General features: G+C 42.5%; 1 long non-coding RNA gene across 1 annotated transcript in view; it reads right to left on the bottom strand.

The window, feature by feature from the left end:
• Nucleotides 1-5,965: 5,965 nt before the first annotated feature.
• The window catches only part of LOC112927351 (uncharacterized), a 45,209-nt gene continuing 25,394 nt past the window's right edge, over nt 5,966-25,780 (bottom strand). The window contains exons 2-3 of the long non-coding RNA XR_012001080.1: nt 16,761-16,832; nt 5,966-16,037 (exon numbers count right to left, since the gene is read on the bottom strand). This is a non-coding gene — a long non-coding RNA (uncharacterized lncRNA). The remainder of the gene's footprint in view (nt 16,038-16,760; nt 16,833-25,780) is intronic.

Raw genomic sequence — 25,780 nt, 5'->3', positions numbered from 1 at the left:
TACTACTTCTCCCACCTTCACGTGTCCTTACTGTCTCCCCAGGGGCACCACCACTACGTTGAGACCCTCATCCTCATGGTCTCCCACACAGAGCCCTGTAGCAGCCTCACAACTCACTTTTCACCTCCAAACCAGGCTACCCCCCTCACCACTCCTGGGGTGAGAAACCCCCCTCAACACCCCCTGTACCCGCTGATCCTCAGCATACACCCCCCATCCATGGACCCAGCAGCTTTTGCTAAAAGGGCCAGTTTTATGGCTCTTGTTCCAGCACTTGGCACATGGTAAGCGTTCAACACAAACTTGCTGGCCACAGGTTGACTCTCACTGCCAGGCCTGCAGTGGTAAGAGGGATCTGCATGGCCTACATTTTTTCCAGAGGCTTTGTTTATAGATTGTCATCTGTTCACGAAATGCAAGGAAACAGAGACATTACCACTTTTTGCTTGCTCTGTTAGCATACTTCATCTGACAGCAGGAATTGCTGTGTGAAAAATAGAGCAAGAAGACATTTTCTTTTCTTTTCTTTCTTTTTTTATTCATGAGAGACTCAGAGAGAGAGATGCAGAGACACAGGCAGAGAGAGAAGCAGGCTCCATGCAGGGAGCCCGATATGGGACTCGATACTGGACTCCAGGATCATGCCCTGGGCTGAAGGCAGGCGCTCAACTGCTGAGCCACCCAGGGATCCCAAGAAGAGATTTTCAACATTAAGTCCCTGGGGCTCTCTTGGGTCAGCAGTGAGCCGCTGGTTATTTGGGTCTGAGGCTTGTCCCTCAGGAGTTAGCTCACTGCCCTTTAGAGCCCCCCTCCCCCTGGCCCAAGCCCCAGGGCCACAAAGTGTGAGGACAATGAGCTACCAGAAGGCCCTGGTGGCCAGTGAGACGGTTGTGTCCACTTAAATGCCAGGTAAAACTTGCAAAGAAAAGTCTGTCTGCAAGCCATGTGAGACCTGGCTTCTCTTGGACAGTAAGTCAGTGGGGGGTGGGGGGCAGATTTCCCATAAGTTTTGCTTCATTGTCTGAATCACATATATCTTTCTGTTGCTTTTTCCCATTCCTTTTCTTCTAATCTCTCTCCTGACCTCTTCTCCTCAATCTCTGGCACTCCTCTGATCCCTCTGCCTGACTTCTGCCATTTCTTACATTGCCATCACCACATCACCACAAAGGCACTCAAGACACACTATACATTTGCTTATTTCAACGTCCGTGTCCATCTACAGATGCTTTCTCTCTCTCTCTCTTTCTCTCTCTCTTTTATAAAGAGAGAGAGCACATCCACATGATTGGGAGGAGGGCCAGAGGGAGAGGGAGAATCCTAAGCAGGCCCCACGCCCAGCATGGAGCCAGACTCAGAGCTCCATCCCACAACCCTGAGATCACAACCTGAGCCAAAATCAAGAGTCAGATGCTTATAGATGGTCTATCTTTAATTTAGAAAATCTTTCTCTGTTCCTCACATATAGTTGGAATTCAATAAATGTCTGTTGAAGAATGAAATGAACATCTGTAAAATTATTCCTCTCTGTGCATAATAATAATATTCCTTGATATACTCACCACATATTCATTTTGGACCAGACACCTTTGCAGGTACATTATCTTCAAAGTGATGCTACTAGAAAATACTGCCCTAGAATTTCCATTTTGTAGATGAGGAAACTGAGTCTCAGAACAAGCAACTTATTCAAAGTCACCCATTTAGCAAGTGGCGGGGTTGGGATTGGAACCCAGGTCTGTATGGATTTAAAATCCTTTTGCTCCTTGATCCTTATGCTCTTTTCTCCTTAGAGATACACAAGAGCCAATCAGAAATACTCTCTGAAACAACTATTTTTGCCCTATTTGTGTTTTCTAAACAGTGGCTTAATGAAAAGAAGGCTGGATTTCATGAAAACTTGGGTTTGTGCCCTGGTTGTGATACTAACCAGCTAAAGAGGGTGATGTTTGGCATGTCACTTTACTTCTTAACGTGCAATTTCTTTTTCTGTGAATTTTGGATAATGATACTGGTTATTTCATCAAGTTTTATGATGATAGATAAAATTAGACAATGTGTATAATGATGCTTTCTAAAAGTATTAAGTAAAATTAAGCTTTGTCTAAATATTTTCCCTCTGTATTTAGCAGAATTTCTTTTAACTGTTTGCCTAGCTTAATAGTAGAAAAGAAACAAAAGAGTTTAGATCTGTGTCTGGTCTAGAATTATTATAAAGAGAAGCAGTTGTTGGTGCAGTACCTGGTAGGTGCTCAAAAAAAAAAAAAAATAAGGTAGCTCAAAGAATTATATCCTTTCTTGATCTGGATTGTAGTAAAGGTATATCCAGGAATTTTAATTTCTTGAGTGTATTAGCCAAAATTAGCTCACCCCTTTTGGTATGAGAGCTTGTCCTTTAAGAAATTAAGGAATCCAGGACCCTTGTGAGAGGGGGTGAGCTCCTGCCAGAGTTTTGAGTGTCAAAGTCAGGTAGATAGTGGGCAGGGAAGCCCTGAAGTGTGTCCAATGAATGACAGGAAAGTAAAATAAGGTGCCAGATGTAAAACGATCTCAAGGAAAGAGGGAGTCAAGATGCACATTAACCATGTCTTTTACTTTCTGTTTTCCGATGCATTTCCTTGCTGATACTGGAAAGACTGTCCCTCCCAGGGTCAGCCAATTCCTAAAGATAAATAAATCACCTTACAGATATAAACTAACCAGTCTGAGGCCCATGCACCAACTACTTTCCTTTTTTAGGCTCTCACATTCTGAGCCACTGTCCCCTTGCCCTAATCACCCAGGGCCAGCTACCAGACAGCTAGGAACAGCCTCCATGCCCTACAGCCCTGAAATTATTCAAACCAGCGAGTCCTAAATCTGCTTACCCTGCTGCACCTGTTCCTTCCCACAGAAACCACAGGTAAAGGCTCATGCCCACAGCCCTCTCTTGTCTTCTGCCTCCCGACTGACTCTGGTGCTTCCCTGTGTAACTCCTCCCCATGGCATGGACTCCTCCCACATGGCATGGCCTATCCTCTCCTCCTGGGAACTGCAACAAACACTCTTTTCAATGGCAGCAGTCTCCTGATCCATTGGCCTTACTCTACCTCAAATTTTCTATAATAATATGCTATGTTTTAAAGCATCCTGATGGCCTGGGTTTAAGACCAGGGCTTAGGGGTTGGTTTAGGTGCAGTCTAGCAGGCCAGAGGTATTGAGGATCTACTGGACTCCATCCCTGGGCTTGGCAGTCATGCTTTGGAGAACATTGTGTGTCAGTGTGAATACACCTATGTGTGTAAGTGTGAACTAAGAGAGAGTACCTTGGCTCCCTGTTGTACTATCCCACTGCCCCCACACCCCCAGGACCATCCCATGGATGCCACCATTCCTCCCACTTGAGTTAATCAGAAGACCAACCATATTTCGACCAAATCTCCCTGGGGTTTGGAGCAGGAAGGAGGGAGTCTTAGGAGAAGAGTATCAGGCCTCCTCCTCCTCCTTCTTCTTTTTTAAAAGACTTATTTATTTTAGAAAGAGAACCAGCCTGTGAGAGGGGAAAGGCAGAAAGAGACAAACAGACAGAATTCTCAAGCAGACTCCATGCTGAGTGCACAGCCTGATGCAGGGCTTGATCCCACAACCCTGAGATCATGACCTGAACCAAACCAAGAGTTGGTTGCCTAACTGACTGAGCCACCCCTGCGCCCCCAGGCATCCTTTTAATAAAGTGCATATGCTTAAGCAATGGATTACTAAGATGCATTGTGACCATAGTTATAGCAGTCACACAGATCCGGGTGTTGTTCCCCGTCACTGCAGGCAGAGTATGGCTGTCATAGCAGTAATCAGAAGCCGGGGCCCCTGGGGAAAGCTGAGGGCTGCGCAGGGTGTGCGGGCCAATTGACAGAGAATGTGCATACCATCACTCCTCCCTACCCAGAGTCCCTCCTCTGTACCTCTCTCTGCCCGGATTTTATAAACATGCAATTTCTCTCTCTAAATAATTGCAGACTCTCTGCTATAAATCCCAGTGGCAGTCACTCCAGATCGTTTATCTTGCTCACAGCGTTCTTCCAATTATGGGAGAAACCTGTTCCCTGCTTCCTTTTTTATTATTGAACTTATTTATCTGTTGGCTGGAGGTGGATAATGGACAATGTTTTAAGAGGAACAATGGATTCAGAGAGAATGTGAACACCGCAGACCTGGCACAGATCTCTGGCCTTCATATGGATGTGTTTAAAGCCACTATGAAGAAGCAGAGTCATCTTGTTAAAAACCAGGTGATGTAAATGGAGCAGGAACCATAACCCATACCTCTGTGGCTCATTTCAGTAATCAAAAGAATGATTAATTAGATTTTGAGATGAAGGACAAGATAAAATGCTTGTTAACCCCTTGATTTGGTGTTTTGCTAATTGTTTCATTTTTGTAAATAGCTCTCAGGCTGTCCATCAAAGCCACAGGCTCTCTTCCTTCCCCACCCTGGGAGGCATAGAAAGTAACAGTGGCATGGGACAGGCATATTGAAGTGGTTTGTTAGAAGGAACTTCAGCTTGATCTGTGTTGCTTAACATGCACATTTATGGTGCCCCTGGGTAGCTCAGTCAGTTAAGTGTCTGCCTTCGGCTTAGGTCATGATCTCGGGGTCCTGGGATTGAGCCCTGCATTGGGCTCCCTGCTCAACAGGAGTCTGCTTCTCCCTCTCCCTCTGCTCCTACCACCCCCGCCCCTGTTCATGTTCTCTCTCTCTCAAATAAATAAATTCTTTAAAAAAAACTTATAACATGTACATTTACTTTTATTTTTATTTTTTTATTTACTCAGAGGCGGAGAGAGAGAGGGGCAGGCGGAGAGGCAGAGACACAGGGAGAGCCACATGAAGCAGGCTCCATGCAGGGAGCCCGATATGGGACTTGATCCTGGGTCTCCAGGATCACACCCAAGGCTGCAGGCGGTGCTAAACCACTGCGCCACCAGGGCTGCCCCTAACATGTACATTTAGACACATATATTAGTTGTACAATCTTAATGTAGGAGGTAGAGAAAAGGCAGCTTTGAAGGGAACAGAGAAGAACTAGATCAGAGAGAGCCAGAAAGCAGGCAATGCTGAGAGTGAACTTCCAGGAGAGGATCCCAACAAGTGCTAAAAGCAAGATAGGAGTAGGCATGTGGTTCTCCCCGAGGTTCTCAGTTTGGACAGTCATGGGTTCACCAGTGACTTTAGCAAGAATTGTCTCCATGGAAGGTTGGAGCAAAGTCACATTGCAGTGAGTGGAGGAGCAAAAAGTGAGTTGAGTGAGTAGAGATAGCAAATACAGACTATGCTTCCTTTCTGGAAGGTTCCCTCTGGTGGGAAGGAATAACATAAAAGGAGTGTCTGGGAAGACATACCATTTTGCAAAGGTGCTAGAAGTCAGATATCCTGTGGAGGAGACTGTGGAGAAGTAGGTGCAGCAAAGAGGGGGTTAATTGGTAGAATAATGTCCTGGATGAAGCCAGCAGGCTGCTCACTGGCTCTGGAGGGGCAAGCTTCCTTGACAAAGAGAGAAGGAAGGGGGTAGGGTAGTAGAAAGATCTTTTTTCTCAGGGTACAGAGTAGAAAGTTGAAAGGATCCTTTTTTCTTTTCTTTTTTCTTTTTTTTTGTTTTTTTGGTTTTTTGGTAATGTAAAACAAGGCAAGATTTTCTGCAGAAAGACTGTCCAGTGGTGGGGAGAGTATTTGAATATTTATATCAAGACTCACTATTAAGACTTCCTACTTTATCAATATATACAGGAGTTTGGTGAGCTTCAAAACTTCTTGCTTGTTAATTAGGGTAATTCAAGTTCATCGACGAATTAATGAATGCTCATTCTGTCTTAGGTAGCAGCTAAGTGTCAAGAATACAAAGATGATGCTGCTGAAATTTTTTCTGATTATAAAATAAATACATGATCATTAAAGAGTACTTAAAAAAATAGAAAGCTACAGAGAGAAAAAAGTACCATGATGTTTTTATTCCAATATTTTTAATGCACATACATTTTTTTCTCAAGTGAGGACAACATTACACTTAGAAACTTCTATCCAAATTTTCCCTCCATGTCATTAACTAGTTTAAGAAATTCCATTTTAATTTCTAGATAATTAAGCATCTTATAAATGCACCATAATTTATGTAGTAAGCATGATCTTAACATTAAAGAAATAAATCCCATTTAAATGCAAATTTAGAGACTAATGTTCTAATACTCCATGGAAAATAGGAGTTAGAAATTGGGGTAGAAATAAATCAGCTTGTCAGCCAATAAGTATTAGTCCTACATTACACACTAACATGTCTTCATATTTTTCCTGCTATCTTGGATCTAAAGTAAAAAGCAGTTTCTTCCAGTCCATTACAAATCACAATCTTTCTGTTGTCCTGTTGACTGCTGTAGACAAAGCATTTGAAAAGAAAAATGCAGCTTTACTCACAAAGTCCTTGTAGGAACAATACCCATCCATGTGAAGGAGGGATGGCTATAAAATTTATGAGGTCTAGGGCAAAATAAAAATGTAGGATCCTTCAGTCAAAAAACAACAGGGAAGAAGTGCCACTAGATGTAGTAAAATCATATAATCTCATATAATCTCATAAAATATAATCTCATATAATCTCTCTCAAGTCATCCTGGTATGTTTTTATTTGCTATTTAATATCATTCCAAGTAATAAAAATTAATTTTAAGTTATTAGCATGAATTTTACCCTTCATCTTTATGTTGCACACTGCCAGTTTCAAATGCAAATGTAAGCATTTAACTCCTATGCAAAATCACCAAAATTATACAATTCACAATTTGTAGCTTATATATATATACATATGTATTTTGTTCTTCCCAGAACAGTGGGGACAATGCATGAAACTCACCGAACTGTTTTCTCTTTCACTTCTTGGGAAACATACTTTCTACCAACACTCTGCATCACTTACTAATGAATGAATTAGGACAAAAATGAAAAAGGACTATATTTGCCCCCACTCTCCCTTCCCTTCTCTTTCATTTTTGGCACGAGTGGTTGGCTCATACAGGGGAGTCATGACATCAGTAAGAAAGATTATGACCAAATTTCTTGGTCACTTGGGTCTCTTAGAATGCCATTGTATTCTTTCCATGTTCAAAGTGAGTTGTGTGATTTGAACAGAAAGCATGGCCTCCTGTGGCTCACAGAGCGCTTACTTACTGTGTTGAGTATAAACATAACATCCTTCCCTTGTACTCACTTTGAGTCTCTCTGAGCTCCTACACTTCACAGATCCACCAGAATTCTACGCTTATGGGGGCATCGTGAGGGCTGTATGTGAATAAGGTGACGGAGAATGCAGGCAGACACACACATTTCCTGCTTACACACATGCTCCATTGTCTCAAAGACTTCCCCTACAAATACCAATGGAAATAAAAAGTTAAGAGTTTCTAGATGGTGCCAGACAGCTGAGCCATTAAAGCATGCATGGGTAGCTGTCCAGGCTGCACACCCATAAAGCCAGGCCTGATATTAAGGCATGGACCCTGGCAGGGGTATCTTGGTCATGTTTGTGCTCTGGACTAGAAGCAGATTTCCTGTGAAGCCTATAAATCTTAAGCTTAAGACTCTCCCTTGCCCAGGCTGATAATTCTTGGGAGCTGTTGGGAGCCCTAGAATGTTCTAGGTGCAAAGGAAAAGCCAAGTTGCAATGAGAAAGCACTTCTCTGTAAGAATTTCTGGTAAACCAAAAGAGATCTCAGAAGAAAGAGGACTGAATTCTCCAGGCTCTGTAATGTGTTATGAACTTTATGCATTTTTTAAAAATTCATTTTTGTACTTAAATTTTGTAATTGTTTTCTTAGGAGGTGGCCCAAATGACATTAGCTTCAGGTTCCCCCAATACCAAGGTCAATGGCTGTGCTGAACTCAGTAGGGAAGATAACAACTGGCTAATGTGTTTGTTCTCATACTGTGAATCACAAAAGCCCTGAGCTTTATTAACCTGACACCTGCTGCGCTTGCCCTCTGGACACAAAACAATATTTGAATCACATCCAAGAAATATCTGCTCTTCTCCACTCAGGGCACTATTCAATTCTACTGGAGATGTACCTTTGTCACCATTGCCTGTCTTCATTCCTGTAATGATCTTATCACTGTTTACCTCAATACACACACTATGTTTTTAAAATTGTTCTCGAATGCTCTAGGGCTATAATTAGCTATTTTCCAGGGAAAGGAGACTTCAGATCCCTTATCTTTAGAAAATCCAAAATCCTTTGCTAGAACAACCTAAGCAATTCAATAAATTTCTGAAAATGCACCTGAAGTGTTGAAAGCAAAAGTATGGCCTTTGCTGGGTAAATAGTGACTTTCATTCCATAGTGAGTCAACCACTTCCGACCTATTGAACTTGAAAAACGAGATCTGGGTGGGGCTTGTCAGGAAACTGACAGGGATGGAAGGTTGGCCACCCAGAGGGCAGGAGTACAGTGGGTGTGGTGAACGTCAAGAATGGTTGGGAAATTTGTTGCGTCAAATATTAGAGATACAGAGAGATAACGCGTTTTGATTTTTTTTAGATCTGACTGCTTGCGGTCAGCTGGCCCGGGATCCAGAGACAACATGTAGGCTCTGCTAAGAGTCACAGTGGGAGACGGCTCTAGACATCAGGGCTCCAGCACATCTGTCTTTCAAGGAGAGGCATGAACATGAGGAACAGCATACCTGGAGGGGCATGAGCAGGGGAGAATCTGAGCAGAATGAGCAAGGAAGGGATCTTCCAGCCTGGGCCGTTCTGGGGGCAGAAAGAAGCAGAGACAGGCAGATGTAGCTGAGGGCAAAGGGACCTCAGACACAAGATTGATCGGTCCCTGCAGACACAAGATTCCTGGTTCTCAGCAACCTAGCAGTTGGAAGGGAGCCACAGTGCTCCCAGTCTGGGAGAATGACAATACTCCTAATCTCACCGGGTAGAACACAGATGACACAGAGGTGGGGATGGCCCGAGGCACTAGGAGGGACACTTGCAGATCCCTCAGAGAGGCCTGTGGAACACAATGGTTGGGGGATGAGCGTGAGCATGGGCAGAACCACATGGAAATCATCAATAGGGTTAAAAATGTGCTGTATAAGTAGTTATTGCACCTGTATTAATAGTATTCGTCACAACGACCCTCGCTTCAAGGTTGGCAGAGTTACTGCCTTGCCCCTAACTTTGAATTTTGCCATATGACCTGCGTTGGCCAATGAGATGTTAGTGAGCGGGGCTCCAACAGAGTTAAAATATGCTTGTGTCTTTGGACTTGGTTCACGTGCTATGGTGACTCACCTTGAGTAGACTGTGCCCCAAGCACCCACCTGCCCTCAGCCCGCAACTGAGAATGGGACATAGGAAGCAGACCACATGCCTGGTGCTGCCAGTCCAAGAAGTATGAGAGGCATGTGGAGCGAACCTAAACCCCTCGGAGCCCAGAGCCTGCAGTCCAACCAATCCACCGATCTGAAACTGTGAAAGCGTATTATGGTTTTTTCAGAAAGTGAGTTTTGAGACTTTTTTTATGCATCACTTTGGCAATAATTGCTAATACCAAAAATGAGGTGTTGCCATAACAAGAACCTCAAATTTGTGGAATTAGTTTTGTAACAAGTGGCCAAGACCAAGGAAACTATTATAGGAAGCCAAACAAACAATAACCCACATTCTGGAGTGGGAAAGCATTTGATCAAATTACTTTGTGATAATTTGGAAAATAGAAAATGTCCCTATAGGGATCCCTGGGTGGCGCAGCGGTTTAGCGCCTGCCTTTGGCCCAGGGAGCGATCCTGGAGACCTGGGATCGAATCCCACGTCGGGCTGCCGGTGCATGGAGCCTGCTTCTCCCTCTGCCTGTGTCTCTGCCTCTCTCTCTCTCTCTCTGTGACTATCATAAATAAATAAAAATTGAAAAAAAAAAAAAAAAAAAAAGAAAATGTCCCTATAGAACTTTTGATCTTGGGTGAGGAGGTTCGCAAGAATATTGAAAGCAGGAACTGGTTGCTACTAGATGCACATGGTAAGGCCCTACCAGAAGAGGAATCGTGTTCAGAAAATAGCTTGCCAGTTGCAAATAGAACTGCAGGAGATTTTAGGTGAGTCTGGAATTGTGGGGCAGATTGTAAAATGAAACAGTTTCTCACAAAATTAAGGCTGGGCCATCATAATAGCACCTCAGGGCAAAGACCAAATCTAGGGTGCTACTAACGTGACACAGCATTGGAGGAAAAAGCACCTCAAGGGTCTGCCTGAGATGAGGGTCTCTTTGGTAAGACATTTAAAAGGATTAAAGTAAAAAAAGTAAAAAAAGTAAAAAAAATTAAAAAAAAAATAAAAGGATTAAAGTGACAGCCTGTAGGCCCCTTCAGTGGAACAAATGGAAACACAGAAAGAGTGGGAAAATTGTGCATGTGATTCCACAGAAGTACCCATAATTAAGTCTGGAAAGAGGCATCTCTTGCAAGGCATGATGGGTGTGCCTTTTGCCACACGCAGTTGATTGGAATCCCTTTCACAGAAAACCCACATTTTCAGAGAGCTATGCTGGCAAAAACCCTGCCAGTCTGGGCAAAAAAGAGACTGAGACTGGTAGAGATATAAAATGACCTCTTATTCCCCAACTTTCGACAGGCAGCGTGCTAACTGCGTGTCGACTTGACTGGGTCACGAGGTGTACAGACAGACATTTGGTCAAACATTACTCTGAGTGTCTCTGTGATCCTTTTTCCGGATGAGATTAGCATTGAATCAGTAAGCTCACTAAAGCAGACTGCCCCCCCATCCCATACCCCCCACCCCACCGCCACCTGTGAGTGGGCCTCTTCCAATCTGTTGAAGCCCTGAATGGAACAAAAAGCTTGATCTTCCACCAGTAAAGGAAACTCTTCCTGCCTGTTGCCTTCAAGCTGGGACATCTAAGACATTAGGGTTTTTCCTGCCTTCACACTTGGACTGAAACATTGGCTCTTCCTGGGTCTCAAGCCTGCCAACATTTGAAATGGAGCCTCACTGTTTGCTGTCCTGGTTCTCCAGCTCGCTGACTGCAGATCTTAGGACTTCTCAGCCTCCATAGTCATGCAGGCCAATTCCTTATAAAAAATCTCTTTGTCTTTATCTACACAGGTATATATATATATATATATATATATATATATATATATATATATATATACATATAATATCTAATCATTACAGATAGTCTAGGAGACAGATACTCTTCCACATGCATGATGCCACCCCATGCCGCGTATGTGTAATGCACACGTACCATCACTTCTGTCTCTCTCGAGTGCTTTAGCTAATACAGGCAGAGGCTGAGAAACAGCTCACTGTCAACCAGGGCAAAGTCTCCAGCGCCCTCTTCAGAGACGGACAAGGTGTTCGATAGAAACAAACGGAAGCTCAGAGGGCAGAACCACGAACCATGGAGTCCCTGCTACAGCTCCAGGCAGCATCAGCCTAGTTGGACCCTAGAATCTCGGGGAGCCGGTGATCTTCTTCCACTCTCTAGCCTTCAAAGGGGCCTGTTGATTGTAGGGATCGTCCTGTCCCATCACAGTATATTGCATGTGTGCAGGTATGTACCTGAACTTGATGAGAATCAGATGTGGCAGCAGATGCTGAGATTGGATGAAATGTTTGTGGTGTGTGTCCATGACACAGGTGAGGGTATTTTGAATGTGAGGGTGTGTGTGAATAACTGGGGCCGATGGCAGTAAATCACACCATTGACCGGAATTCTTCACTCTGTAGTAGTAGTAATGTGGAAATCCACACACTTGCCATTACCCCGACCTCTAGGTGAGTAGATTCACTTCCCTGCACTTCGGGTTTGGATGTGATTCTGTCACTTGCTTTTCCAGTGAGGCATCAGTGGGAAAGATGTGAGCAGAAACTTGAAATGTGCTGTCTTGGTTTGACTTCTACTCTGGCTCTCCAGGGAAGAGTGTTCCCAGAGTGTACTCTTCAGCTGTGCCCTCAGCCTGGGCCCCGGGATGCAGGACGTGGAGCAGATCCTATGTCCTGGGTGGCTGCTGCTTGAAGAAGTTTCAGATGCTGAGGGAACAGACCGGAGCCCAGAAAAGCTTGGAACCCCAAGCCAGGAGCTAGCCCAGCCCAACCCCTGCCCAGTGAACACAAGAATGAACGGGGGCTGTTTGAAGCCACTACATTTGGAGGAATTTATTATGCTGCATTATTGTGACAATAGGTGAATAAAAACAAGTAACATCCAGATATCAGATCAAGGCTTTTGTTGTTGTTGTTGTTTTGTTTTGACTAGTGGCTTTAATTTTGGCTTGGGTAGCATTTTATTTTATTTTACTTTAAGATTTTATTTATTCAGGGATGCCTGGGTGGCTCAGCGGTTAAGCATCTGCATTTGGCTCAGGGAGTGATCCTGGAGCCCCGGATGGAGTCCCACATCAGGCTCCCTCCAGGGAACCTGTTCCTCCCTCTGCCTATGTCTCTGCCTCTCTCTGTGTGTCTCTCATGAATGAATAAATTTAAAAGAAGATTTTATTTATTCATCCATGAGAGACACACACAGAGAGAGGGAGAGACATATATAGGCAGAGAGAGGAACAGGTTCCCTGGAGGGAGCCTGATCTGGGACGCAATCCCAGGACCCCAGATCACAACCACTGAACCACCCAGCTGCCACTTGGGTGGCGTTATTATAGAGACCTAACACTTTGGAACTGTGGCCCAGAAGCATATACAAGCATCTGGAACGTCTGGGTTTTGGAATTCCTAGAAGCAGAGAGCAGTATCAGTCTCAAACCAGAAACACTAGGGAAAGCGCCCCCAACCCCAGACTGAGCGGCCCCTTCCCTGCTCCCCTGATCCTGCACTGGCTCCCCATCCCTGTCCAGCAGCCTCAGTATTTGGTACAGAGGGTGGAACATGGAACTCAGACAAAAGCTGAGAGCAAGGAGCCTGAAGTGCCTCCCACTGTAAGGCGTGGGGTCTGCGAGCTCAGGCTGGCAGGACATTTTTGACATCAGAGCCTTGATTTAGCCAGCCTTTTATCTTCATTTTCCTGCGGATTTTCCTAGCACCTTGTTTTTATTTTCTGGATACAGTATCTTCTTATTAGATCTCTGGCTACTCATTATAATTTGTTTCAGTTTTCTTCTTTTTGCAATCCTGCCTGTCTCGTCCAAGTTACTTTGCATATGCTGATGTTTGAGGTTTTCTCCTTTAGGTGTGAGACTTTCTCCAAATGTTCATGGTCCTTAAGTGTCCCTTCCTATTCATGGGCAAATCACGAGAAGATGACCGGGAGGCCCAGGTATGTGTGGGGGCTTCTCCACTGGCGGGCTTTCTATGGGAGGACAGGCCACGAGCGGGAGCTAGCACTGGGGGCTGAATCACAGTAGGTGGGCACTTTCTCCCCACAAGGGACAACTCGGCACATTCTGGCTGTACTCACTGGGGAGCAGGCTGGGAGGAAGGCATGAGGTTCTCTCGGGGCAGCACGGAGATGCTCACTGAACCTCTCTGTGTTCTGCCTATGGCTTCATCTGCATCCCTCTCTACTGAGCATCAGAGTCCTTGGTGTCTCCAGTATAGTTCTCCTAGAAAGTCAGCTCTCTGGGACACCTGGGTGGCTCAGCGGTTGAGCCTCTGCCTTCGGCTCAGGGCGTGATCCCAGAGTCCCGGGATCGAGTCCCACATCGGGCCCTCCTTCTGTTTCTGCTTCTGCTGGGAGCCTGCTTCTCTCTCTGCCTGTGTCTCTGTCTCTTTCTTTATGTCTCTCATGAATAAATAAATAAAGTCTTAAAAAAAGGGGGGGGGGTAAGAAAGTCAGCTCTCATCCCTTGCAGAGAAGAAGGAGGACTCTTTAAGGTGGGGGCTTGGAGATGGCCAACAGCTTGTAAGGTCAAGTCCTTTGTTTCCAGCCTCTTGTCCCCTGCATGGCCCCTCTAGCTGATGAGCACTGTGGGTTCACTTCCTCTCTCTCAGCGGACCTCCCTCTGGAAGGATTGCCATGCCATACTCCACCTCCAATCATCCATGCTTCCTTTGGATTCCAAAGCTGAGTGCAGCTCTTGCCTAGACTTTTGTTACCTCTCCCGTTCTTGTTGCTCTTTGGGGATAATAACCCTAGAAAGTTCTGCACACTTCATTTTAACAGGGTTTTGGTAGAGAAAGGAGAAAAACATTTGTGGCCCATTTGCCATATTGAGCCGAAGTCAGTTTTCAACTTTCCATATATTCTGTGAAATTCCTAGCGCAATGATATACATAAAAATAGCCACTTAGAATAAACTTGTCCATGAATGCAGGCATGAAAAAGTGAATATATTTCTATAGGTAAACATGCATTTGTGTGTGTTTGTGTGTAGGTAGGGATGTATATTTGTGTGAAGGTGTATCTCCTAAGATTGCCTGGTCTCCCCAGGCCATGCACATTTATGGGAAAATCACAACGACTGCAAACTTTCATATGTTCAAATAACTCATTCTTTTTCTTTTCTTCTTTTTTTTTTTAAAGTTATTTCTATACCCAATGCAGGGGTCAAACTTAACAATCCCGAGATCAAGAGTCACATGCTCTAGCAGCTGAGCCAGCCAAGTGCCCCTAAACTCCCTCATTTTCGAAGTGACGCCTAGTTACCTGTTTTCAGGATTTCAGGGTTACATTTGCTATGCCTCCGGAAACCACACTGCCTCCTGCAGCCTCGAGATGAAGCATGCAGGTTGTTGGTCCTCCCTGTCTGCTGTCCATGAATGCACTTGACAATTTCTCATCACGCCCCTGTGCATGGTGATGTGAAAAAGAAAACAACAGGCCTCAAGTGGGGTCAGTAAACCAAGACTGAATAGTTAATCTAACTGAATAGTTGCAACTCTCCAGGAATGTAACCTTTCACCAGACAACAGGGGATTTCTGGTCAATACTAGGAAATTTACTCATAGACTCCTTTCACTCCCCTTAGAAGGGCAACCCTGCCTAAACAAGGCACTCTGCTAATTAATTCCTTTCCTCTTTTTTTTTTTTTTTTTTTTTTAGACACCTTCTCTCTGCCTTTAAAAGCCTTTCTTAGTTCAGTAGAGCTCCCCTCTACTTGCTAGATGGGATGCTGCCCAAATCATGAATCACCTAATAAATCATCTAATAAAGCCAATTAGGTCTTCACATTTACTCACAGAATTTTGTTTTTTAACAGCTTCAGTTAAAAAAGGCCAAGAGAATGATCTCACAAAGCTTGCCAACAGCCAGTCCTTGGGATACTGGACCACTTCTGGATTCTAGGTAGGAAGAAATGCCCTCTTCCCATCTCCCTGCCATTCCTGATGTCATACAGGCCCCAGAGCACCTCTGCTGATGCCTGGCATCTTAAACACACTATATAAGAAAGTAGCTCCCTCCATCTCTGTCTTGCCCAGAATTTCCAAGAATCTTCCATGAAAACAGCTGGCTTACCTTATTGGCTTGTGTCCTGATATAGATGCTGAAACTCAGTCCAAAGGGAGAAGGAAACATATGCCATGGGTCTCCTCTCCTCCACTGTCCTTGTTCCTCGTCCCCAGAGACTCCCTTTTACTAATTCTTCCCTCTTCCTGGTTGCAAACAGATGTGGTACTTAGCAGGGCGGGTTGTTCCTACTAGGAGAACTGATCCTGCAGGCCAGCCAGCCACAATGCCTTGAAGTGTGTGTGTGTTTATGTGTGTATGCATAAGCACAAATATTTCTTTCTAAATGTATTTATGTTTGGAATTAGGGAGGGTGGGGCTAAAGGGATAAAGACTCACTTTTGTTCTTTTTGAGCTATCCTCTTAGAATGTTGGGTAGTTCGGTAAATATTCCAGATAACTGTTCCATTGCCTAGTTAAAACTTTCCCATAAGGGTAAATAAAGAACATGACATAACCAAAGCAAGTGCATACTACATTATTAAGCACTGTTATATTGTTTGGATTGGCCATCTCATGATCCTGCTGTGGGCGTATGGTCTAGCTTCCCTTTAGTGATGACATCGTAGGGTCTAAGTCTTACTAAAGCTTAGATCAGACTGAAAGAGAAATAAGAAAGCAGAAAGTAAATAGGTATAATTTTCAGTGAACTGAAAGACTCAAGCAAGCAAATATTGATTTCAATGCTTGGTACACAAATGAGTATATTGATCCCATCCTTTTTGTTGAAAGTGCCCAGTTTAATTATCTACTCAATTGCAGACTATAATTTAGGAGTGGACAGTCTGATTAAATGAGCCAGTGCAAGTCTAATGACTTAGTTTTAAGATCCCACAGTGTGCTCTACTTTTGAAAAATCTAATATTCTTAAGGCTCCAGAAGGAAAAGGAAACTTCATTGATTCTTTCAATGATGACGTATTATGACATTACCAGCAATCAGAATTCAGCTTCATTAGGGGAAAATTGAAATAAAGATGTCCCTGGGAGGCATTTTGTATTCAAAACTGCTTCTCTTCTTCCTGCTGCTTTCCACAGCCAGGACTCTGGTATTCCAGAGAGGGAAATGAGAAAAGTTGCTTGAACTGCCTCAGGTTGCCTTTTGTGATATGTTGTATCAGCTGTAGGGATAAAGTGTCCCTGGTATCAGCTGTAGGGATAAAGTGTCCCTGGAAACAACCATTTAGCAGGAAACTAGTCTATGCTAGGCATGCAAGAAAACTGACTTCAACATTTCAGGTGAGAAAAGTCTATGAAGGAATAAGCAATCAATCATCTGTGTATCTCTTCACTCTTTTTCATGGCTACAAAGGCATCACTTACACATCAGTGGCAATTTCATTTCAGGAATCAGGGGCATGCCACGGTGGCCTCATTTGGCATTGGGAGGTGACACTGCAGAGAGAGTAAAAAAATCAGGTTCAGATGCAAGTAAAAGAATTTCAGAAGATCTCCGTTCTAAGGACGACTCCCAGCTAGGCAGTTATCAGGATCCTTGCATGAACCTTTCATGGGCCAAGGCTTTTCCTGCACATACCAGGTGGCTTTCTCTGGGCCAGTACAGGATGCCAGGATCCCAGCCCCCAGGGTGGCAGCTCACTCCCCCTTGCTAGGAGCAGATGAGCAGCATATGGCCTTGTGCTTCTCAAGGACAGAGCCTGGGGCTTTTCCCAGCTGGTTGGGAAAATACATTTGGATGAAAAAGAGAAGGTTTTAGAATAAAACCAAAAAGATTAAGCTCTTCTACCCAGGCTATTTGCCTGCCTGGACAGAGCGGGAAACATTGAGCTGAACATTAATGTGGTGACGATTGGCTTGGCAGGAAAGTCAAAGCAGACTCTCACTGCATGCCTTAAACCCCAGGGTGCCCAGAAGTAAGAGAACAAAAAAAGATAGTTTTTTTTTTCTTCCAGATATAAAGTTCTAATTCTTCACGCATACAACAAAAATAATAAACACTTTCAAGTAGGCTACCTCTTCAGCCTTTTAAAATATGACTCCGAAGAAGATGCATTAGTTAAAATGTATTGTTAAGAATAAAAATAATGTAAAGAAGATTAATGATCTTTGGGAAGAGAATAACAGGTGGATAAAGAACATGTATCCAGAATTTAGTACAGCTAAATTTATGTAACTGCTCCACACAGCCCAAGCTGATGACAGTGAGCCAAGTCCTTTATTTTTATTTTTAAAAATATTTTATTTATTTATTCATGAGACACACACACAGAGAGAGAGAGAGAGAGAGAGAGAGAGGCAGAGACACAGGCAGAGGTAGAAGCAGGCTCCATGCAGGGAGCCCAATGTGGGACTCGATCCCAGGACCCGCAGGATCACGCCCTGAGCTGAAGGCAGATGCTCAACCACTGAGCCACTCAGGTGCCACGAGCCAAGTCCTTTAAAAGAGACCTTGCCATTTGGGTCAATACAGATGGACTTTTGAGAGCTATGTGAAGTAAGTCAGAGCAAGACAAATACCGTTTGATCTCACTTGTATGTGGTATATAAAAAAACAAAAACAAACAACCTTGCAGATACAGAGAACAGATGGGTGGTTGCCAGAGGTTGGGGGTTGGGGACAAAATGGTGAAAGGAGTCAAATATAGAAACTCCCAGGTATAAAATAAGTGAGTCCTGGGGATGTAATGTACAGCACACTGACTATAGTTTATAATACTGTGTTGCATATCTGAAAGTTGTAAGAGAGAAGATCCTTTTTTCTTTTAAGAGAGATCTTAAAAGTTCTCATGACAAGAAAAAAATTTTCTAAGTATGTGTAGTGATGCATGTTACCCAGACTTATTGTGGTGCTCATTTTGCAATATATACAAATATTGAGTCACCATGTTGTTCACCTGAGATTAATGTTATATGTCAATTTTATCTCTTTTTTTAAATATATTTTATTGGTGTCAATTTTATCTCAATAAAAAAATACACATGGTCCGTTATATTGTTTAAACACTTTGAAATAATATTAATATGGTATATTCCATTTGAGTTCAGTGCCAAAGATACAAATGTTTCTCTATCCTGAAAAATAAATGTGCTCATAAAAACAGATAATAGCATCTATATAATCTATTAATTTTCCTCTTGCCATGGTTGTTAGGAAACCCAGAGAAAATGAATAAAGCAAAATCCACTTACTCTTGGCTTCTAATACAAATTATCCTTTTTCACCCCTCACTTACATAATTCTTGAGTTTTTAAAATATTATATCAACAACCAAGCTTTTAAGTGCATTTTATTGTGAATTTACCAAAATCTTATCAACTGAGATAGAACAGACATTATGAATAATATGCTCAGTGAACAACTTTAGAGCATCTCATTTTGAAATTCTGGAAATTGCAAGGACACAATGACAGTAAAAGTAAAAATAATTTTTTTCAAAAAAGAGACCTGGCAACTGAGGTCCTAAGAGGATCACGGATAAAGTGCTATGTCGTTAGGATCAAATGGATTTTAAAGCAATCCAGTAAGAAACATAGCTGTATTTAGAATAAAAAGGTTCTTCAATCTATTCTCACCTGTGTTAGATAGTTAGCAGCCTGAGTGCTGGGACCCCGGGCTAGACCAGGACATGGCCTCTGCATGTATCTGCTAATGCTTGTTGAATACTGACCTGGCCAAAGATCCCCTGTTTGCTCTTCTTGGAATCCATTCAGGCTTAGAGTCCTCCTTTTGTGGGATAGGATTGGGCCAGGCATGGAAAGCAGGTGATTAGTGTAGCCTTACTGAATACCTTCTCTGGGGGCTCAGAGATCCATGGTGCCCTGCTGCCCTGCCAGCAAGCCCTCCCCTTTCCCCCCACCCCCACCCCCACTGTTCTCTGTTCTAATTGTTGGGAAGTTGTCCAGCTTGTAGAATCAAAATTTCACTTCTTTTAGCTTTCTAAAGCAATCCCATGGAGCCAGTCTGTTCCCCTCTCACAACAGCTCATTGGGGCTGACCATGCCTGGATTGTTTTTCATGCGAACTTGTTTCCAATTCATTGACCTTCAAATATACCTTCTCTGACTGAATCATAGTGAGTGAAAGTTTCTCTTAAAAATCTAGCCTTAAAATGGGAAAGATTACACCTAGGGTTTATGAGCCCAGAATATCAATCTATCTTCCTACTTTCTGTCCCTTGGATATATCTTTTTTAAATTTTTGTTCTTTAGCTTGTTGATATAGTGGAATACATTGATTGTCTTTTATTTTATTTTATTTTATTTTATTTTATTTTATTTTATTTTATTATTTTATTTTATTTTATTTTATTTTATTTATTTTATTCTTACCTGCTTGTACAAAGTACTATTTTTTTTTGTTTATTTTTGAGTATAGCTGACACACAAGGTTACAGTAGTTTCAGGTGTGCAACGCAGTAATTCAAATTCTCTATACATTATTGGCTTCAGTCTTCGTCTTGTGATGATTTGGGCTTTTGACTGTAGCACTTAAACATTGGAAATGTCCAATCAAACACTGATGCATCTAAAAATGTATTAACTTTGTTTTGCCATCTGTCAAAAACAAAAATGGTAAAGGGCACAGGACTAAGAAAGGAGTCTAGATAAGCTTTGCTAGAGACTTCTGACAGGTGATAAGGTGGCATTAAACAACATCTCTGACGGTTGTTTAACCTCCTGGTTTATCTAAGCGACACAGCTATCCCTGTTTACTTATCAATTTCTTACCCATAGGGATAACCAGGGCTTTTTGCCAAATGGTCTATCAAAATTGAGTCACAATAGCTTTGATCTACCTCTAGTTTACCCTAACCCTAATGGCAAAAAATACAGGTATTTTAAAACATCTTGTTCATTGAATCCATATTACAATCCAGGAAACATTTCTTTTCCAATGGGTCACAGCCTGTTTATTTAAACACCTACCCTAAAGTTTTCCCAGAGATTGATGTCAGCCTTAAAAGTCTTTAATCTGGTCATTCTCCACATTTAGACAATGACATTTGTCTATCAGATGCACTAAGTTTCTCTTATAGTTATCTCTCCTTATTTGCACTGTCTTTATCCTAGTCCTGTTTTTCATTATCTTGCATGGAATTTGCCACAAACTTTGTATAAACAAGTTTATGCATTACATTTTGGCTGTAAATATGTCAGAAAAGTATTTTCTTTAAGCTTGCTTTTGATTTTTGCTACAGAGACACTGCTATCATGCTACTGCACCAAGTATTAAAATCATGCTGAGATTTTTATAATGCCTGGAGGAAATGAAGTAAGATTTTTGGGTAAGAAAGAATTTTTAAAAATCCCAATAGGTTGGGGCACCTGGCTGGCTCAGTCAGTGTAACATGCAATTCTTGATCTCAGGGTGCTTAGTTTGAGCCCTGTGTTGGGTATAGAAATTACTTAAAAATAAAATCTTTTAAAAAACCCCCAGCAGGTTTACTTATGTCTCAGTTATGCTGAAAATAATTAACAGTAAGAACAATCATTATCTCCCATCCCTGCCATATTTTATAACCTCTTTCAGTCATCTAAACATTTTCACATTTTGCCTGAACAATAAGACAATTTGATAACAGTGGTATGATCTTCTTTTGCGTTAAAGGCAAAAAAACCAGAATGCCAGAAAATTTCCTCCTGTGAGCAAACACAGTCAAATTTTTGCCCTCTTAGAAATTTGTTTCAATTCAGCTACTTAGCAGCCTTGTTCTTTATTTAGTTTCCAGGATAGTAAACATGCAGTATCCTTGGCTTCTCTTCTAAGTAAAGAGAAATCGATTTACAATACAGAACTGAAAATATATAAAAGTAGGTATTTTTTGGTTCAAAGGACTTGTTTCACTGTCTTCCTTTACTTAAAGCTTCTCTCCTGTTTAAAATGAGGCACATTTACAATTCTGTTTTTCTCCCCCTTTTCAGAAAGGGTGTTCAAGTAATTCTGTTTCCATATTTTTCTTATTCCCTACATACCGTAAATATGATCTTCATCATATTATTCCTTGTACAAAAATACTTATGTTGACTTTCAATTTACTTTATCTTTTACCTTGGTGGAATACAAGGATAATGCGTGGCAAATTCAGGAAGAATGTACTTTATTATTCTCAAAGGTAGACGCCTTTTATTGGTTCCTGATTGTATCCATTTTCAACATTGTATTATTGACTATAAATCCTAGACACGGGGATGCCTGGGTGGCTCAGTGGTTGAGCATCTGCCTTTCGCTCAGGTTGTGATCCCGGGGTCCAGAGATCAAGTCCTGTATCAGGCTCTCTGCACGGAATCTGCATCTCCCTCTGCCTATGTCTCTGCCTCTCTGTGTCTCTCATGAATAAATAAATAAACTCTTCTTTAAAAAATACTAAATAAGGGGGGATCCCTGGGTGGCTCAGCGGTTTAGCTCCTGCCTTCGGCCCAGGGCGTGATCCTGGAGACCAGGGATGGAGTCCCGTGTCGGGCTCCCGGCATGGAGTCTGCTTCTCCCTCTGCCTGTGTCTCTGCCTCTCTCTCTCTCTATGTCTATCATGAATAAATAAATAAGATCTCTTAAAAAAAAACTTAAAAAAATACTAGATAAGGCCCCCAGGGTAGTGTCTATATGGAAGAATTTGTTATTAATGAGTGAACCTATACTCTGTATTGAAACTATCAATATCAAGCTAAAAAATAAAAAGACCTATAAAGACAGGGTCATGTCAAGGAGACACAGAAGCCAACTGAGGAGCTCCCAATGGCTGAAGCTGGGACAATTTAGTGACAAAAAAAAGTAAGGTAAAGGAGTATTGGATTACAACCCAACCTATAAATTAAATATCTGTGAGTGCATTCTAACATAAATAAATGATCTAATAAATTAATAAATGGGGAAAAATGAACACATTTCTTGTACAGAAAAAATTTAGTAGTTCATGTAGGTACTCAGCCTCTTCAAGGAGGTAGAGCAAAAATCCCCACCCCTTCAGTATGAGCACCGCTTCAGTGCATAGTGACATCCTTCCAAAAGGGACAGCATGGAAAAGGGTAAAGAGTAACTTTATGGTGGGAAAACACCCATAACCCTAGTCTAATCATGATAAAACATCATATAAATGCTAATAGAAGGGCATTCTTCAGTACCCCTGACCAACACTCCTTAACATTGTTAGGGTCATCAAAAACAAGGAAAGTCTAAGAAACCACAGCCAAGAGGAGCCTAAGAGAACATGACAGCTAAACATACTGTGATGTCCTGGATGGGATCCTGGAATAGGAGAGAGACATTAGGTAAAAACTAAGGAAATGTGAATAAAGTATGGACTTCAGTTCATAATAATATATCAATATTGGTTTGTTAATTATAAAACTTAAATTTAAAACATTATCAACACTGGGTGGTGTACTATATGTTGGCAAATTTAACTTAAATAAAAATTAAAAAAAGACTTGGATATAAAGGAAACCAGAAAAAAAAGAAAAACTATCAACATCACGCATGTGTGTAACATATCTTAACAGACACAAGTCACCCAGCTCACTTCTCCAAGAAGCTAGTACCAACCCCTCACGAGTGAGACTTGCAGACTAGCCTCTGCTTTGGTCTCATATTTATCCCTGTCCATGTGTCCTACGCTCTTCTCAGTCCACTTTCTCTTGGGAAGTCCTCTCCTTGCCTTGAATCTTCAAGTATCCAAAGATGGTTCTAATTGTTGAGTTTTCAGAGATCAGTGTGTATTGGCTTCCATTTGCCACTGTAACAAATTACCACAAACTTTGTGGCTTAAAGCAATGGAAATTTACTGTTTTAAGATTACAGAAGTCAGAAGTTCAAAATGGGTCTCACTGGGCTAAAATGAAGGTGTGCAAACACTGAGGTCCCTCCTGGAGGTACCAGGACAGAATCAATTCTCTTGCCTTTTCCAGTTTCTAGAAGTTGCCTGCATTCCCTGGTTCACAGCCTCCTCTCATCTTAAAGCCAGCAGTGGCCAATCGGGTCTTTCTCATGATGTCATCCTCTTTTTGGCCCTTCTGCCTCCTTCTTCCCCATTGGAGGACCCTGTGTACATTGGGTCCAGCAGGATGCTACAAGGTGATCTCTTCATGTTGACAGTTGATTACCAGCTTAATTCTATCTGCAGCCTTCCTCCTTTGCCCCCTGCCATGTAACATGACATATCCACAGGTTCTGGGGATTAGAACATTGGCCATCTTTGGGGCCGTGGGCGTTATGCTGTCTACTACAATCAATTTCGTTGGAAGGTTTTGTATACTTCCAACATGCTCTAAAGAAACCAGACTTATATTTCTGTGGTCTATTAATATTTTCACTTAAATGGATTTCTTTTCTAAGTACTTTCAGATTTTATTTTTCTCTGCATCTCCCTGCCAGCCTTTCCTACCTACTTTAGTGAGGATCACTTAAACTTTTTTTTTTTTTTTTTTTTTGGCAGGCAGGGTTTAAATTCTGCTTGGAGTCTGAGGTGCAAATCATTATGTTTCACTGGGCAGCACCAATGCTTGGAAGACAAGCCTGACAATGCTGAAAGAAAAGTAAATAGAAAATCTGGCTAGCTTGATATCTATTAAAATAATCAAATCTATTATTAAAAATATGTCTGGGCAAGGGGTTTTGCTATGATTACTTGTACAAAAAGGTTGATTGGAAGCAAAATGACTGGAAGCTGATTATGTTTTTGAGGAACTGTATGCCCGAAGAAACCCAAGCTTATCCATTAAAGGCCTGTTAATGATCAACCCCGAGATCTCCCAACCCAAATCTGCACCTTCAGGAAGTAAGTTACTAAACTGTGCAGCCCAGGGGAGAGGAGCCTCCAGTGCCCACCTACGTGACAGACATGGAAAAAGGTGAAGGAAGGTTTTTGGGTGACATTTTACTCCATGAAGAGTAAACCAGAAGCCACAGAGAGCAGTGCCCGAGGGAGTGGGGGCCAAGGAGTGGACTGTGAAGAGACCCCTACCAGCTTATCCAACATGCCTTCTTCCTGAGAGAACCCTAATTTATTCATAGCAGTGGTATCCTCCCAAAGGATTATATTTTCCATCTTCCTTTATAATTAGTGTGCATGGGACCCAGGACTGGCCAATGAGATATAAATAGAAATTGCTGGGTAGAATAAAGAGTGAAAGCTCTTTGAAAGAGCTATGGACAGTGAGTTGGGTCCTTTTTTCTGCTGCCCCCACATCCTCTTATCTCCTACATCATGACAGCCCAGCACTCCCCTGAGTTTTGAGAAGGATGCTGAGAATGGAAGACAGCTAAGAAGCCCAAAGCAGGAGGACAGAAGGCTCCTCAATCTCTGAAGCTCAGAGCCCCCACTCCTCCCCTGTACTACCTCCCTCTGGCATCCCCCTGGCCTTCTCGTACGTGGAAGGAATTCCAGCCATCTTGTGTTCTACAGCTTTTCTCCTATTGTCTGCTCTTAGCTTTGGAGTGTGACTGTAAAATGTATGCTCACTTTCTTTATGAAAGCCATCAACTTCCTCCAAGCCTGCATGTTATTCATCTTATGGTGAGCAAAGTCAACCTGACAAACCAAGCAGTTTGCTAAAAACTTCTTACCTATAGCAAATTACAAAGCAGTTCACTTTTAAAAGCCCAAATGCTTTCTACGATTCTTTTGGAGATATAACTGTTGCCCCAAATGTGTCTTTCTCTTCTGTATAAAGTCCTCTGTGTAGCACTAGAGGGATGTGTTTGGGTTGCATTATGTTTAGCTCAGAGTTGCCATTCAAAACCTTAGAAAAACTGGGGTGCCTGAGTGGCTCAGTGGGTTAAATGTCTGCCTTCGGCTCAGGTCATGATCTCAGGGTCCTGGGGCCAAGCCCCACTTTGGGATCCCTGCTCAGTGGGGAGTCTGCTTTTCCCTCTCCCTTTGCTGCTCTCTCTGCTTATGTTTTCTGTGTGTGTCAAATATATAAATAAAATATTTTAAAAACTTAGAAAATATCCTGATGATGAAAACCTCCCTGTAGATGACTTTGACTCTTGAACATTCCCTAGATCTTTTTTTTTAAAGATTTTATTTATTTATTGAGACAGAGAGAGAGAGAGAGAGAGAGGCAGAGACACAGGCAGAGGGAGAAGCAGGCTCCTCACGGGGAGCCCGACATGGGACTCCATCCTGGATCTCCAGGATCACACCCCCGGCTGCAGGCGGCGCTAAACCACTGCACCATTGGGGCTGCCCACATTCCCTATGTCTGTCATGGAGTTTTCTTTTCTTACTTTATTTGGCAGGACTGTGGTTTTAGTTGGAGCCAAACGGGCATTTGGTTCAGGGAGAATGTCTAAATGACATTCTGTGAATGAGGAATGCCTTTGGCTGTGATGAACAGGAAATCTAACAAGTGAGACTGTTTCTTGTTGGAAGTCTAGAAGCAGG

The sequence above is a fragment of the Vulpes vulpes genome, chromosome 4, assembly GCF_048418805.1.
Source record: "Vulpes vulpes isolate BD-2025 chromosome 4, VulVul3, whole genome shotgun sequence".
Classification (NCBI taxonomy): domain Eukaryota; kingdom Metazoa; phylum Chordata; class Mammalia; order Carnivora; family Canidae; genus Vulpes; species Vulpes vulpes.
Note: the sequence above shows the minus strand (reverse complement) of the source record. Positions and strands in the feature narration are given on the sequence as shown.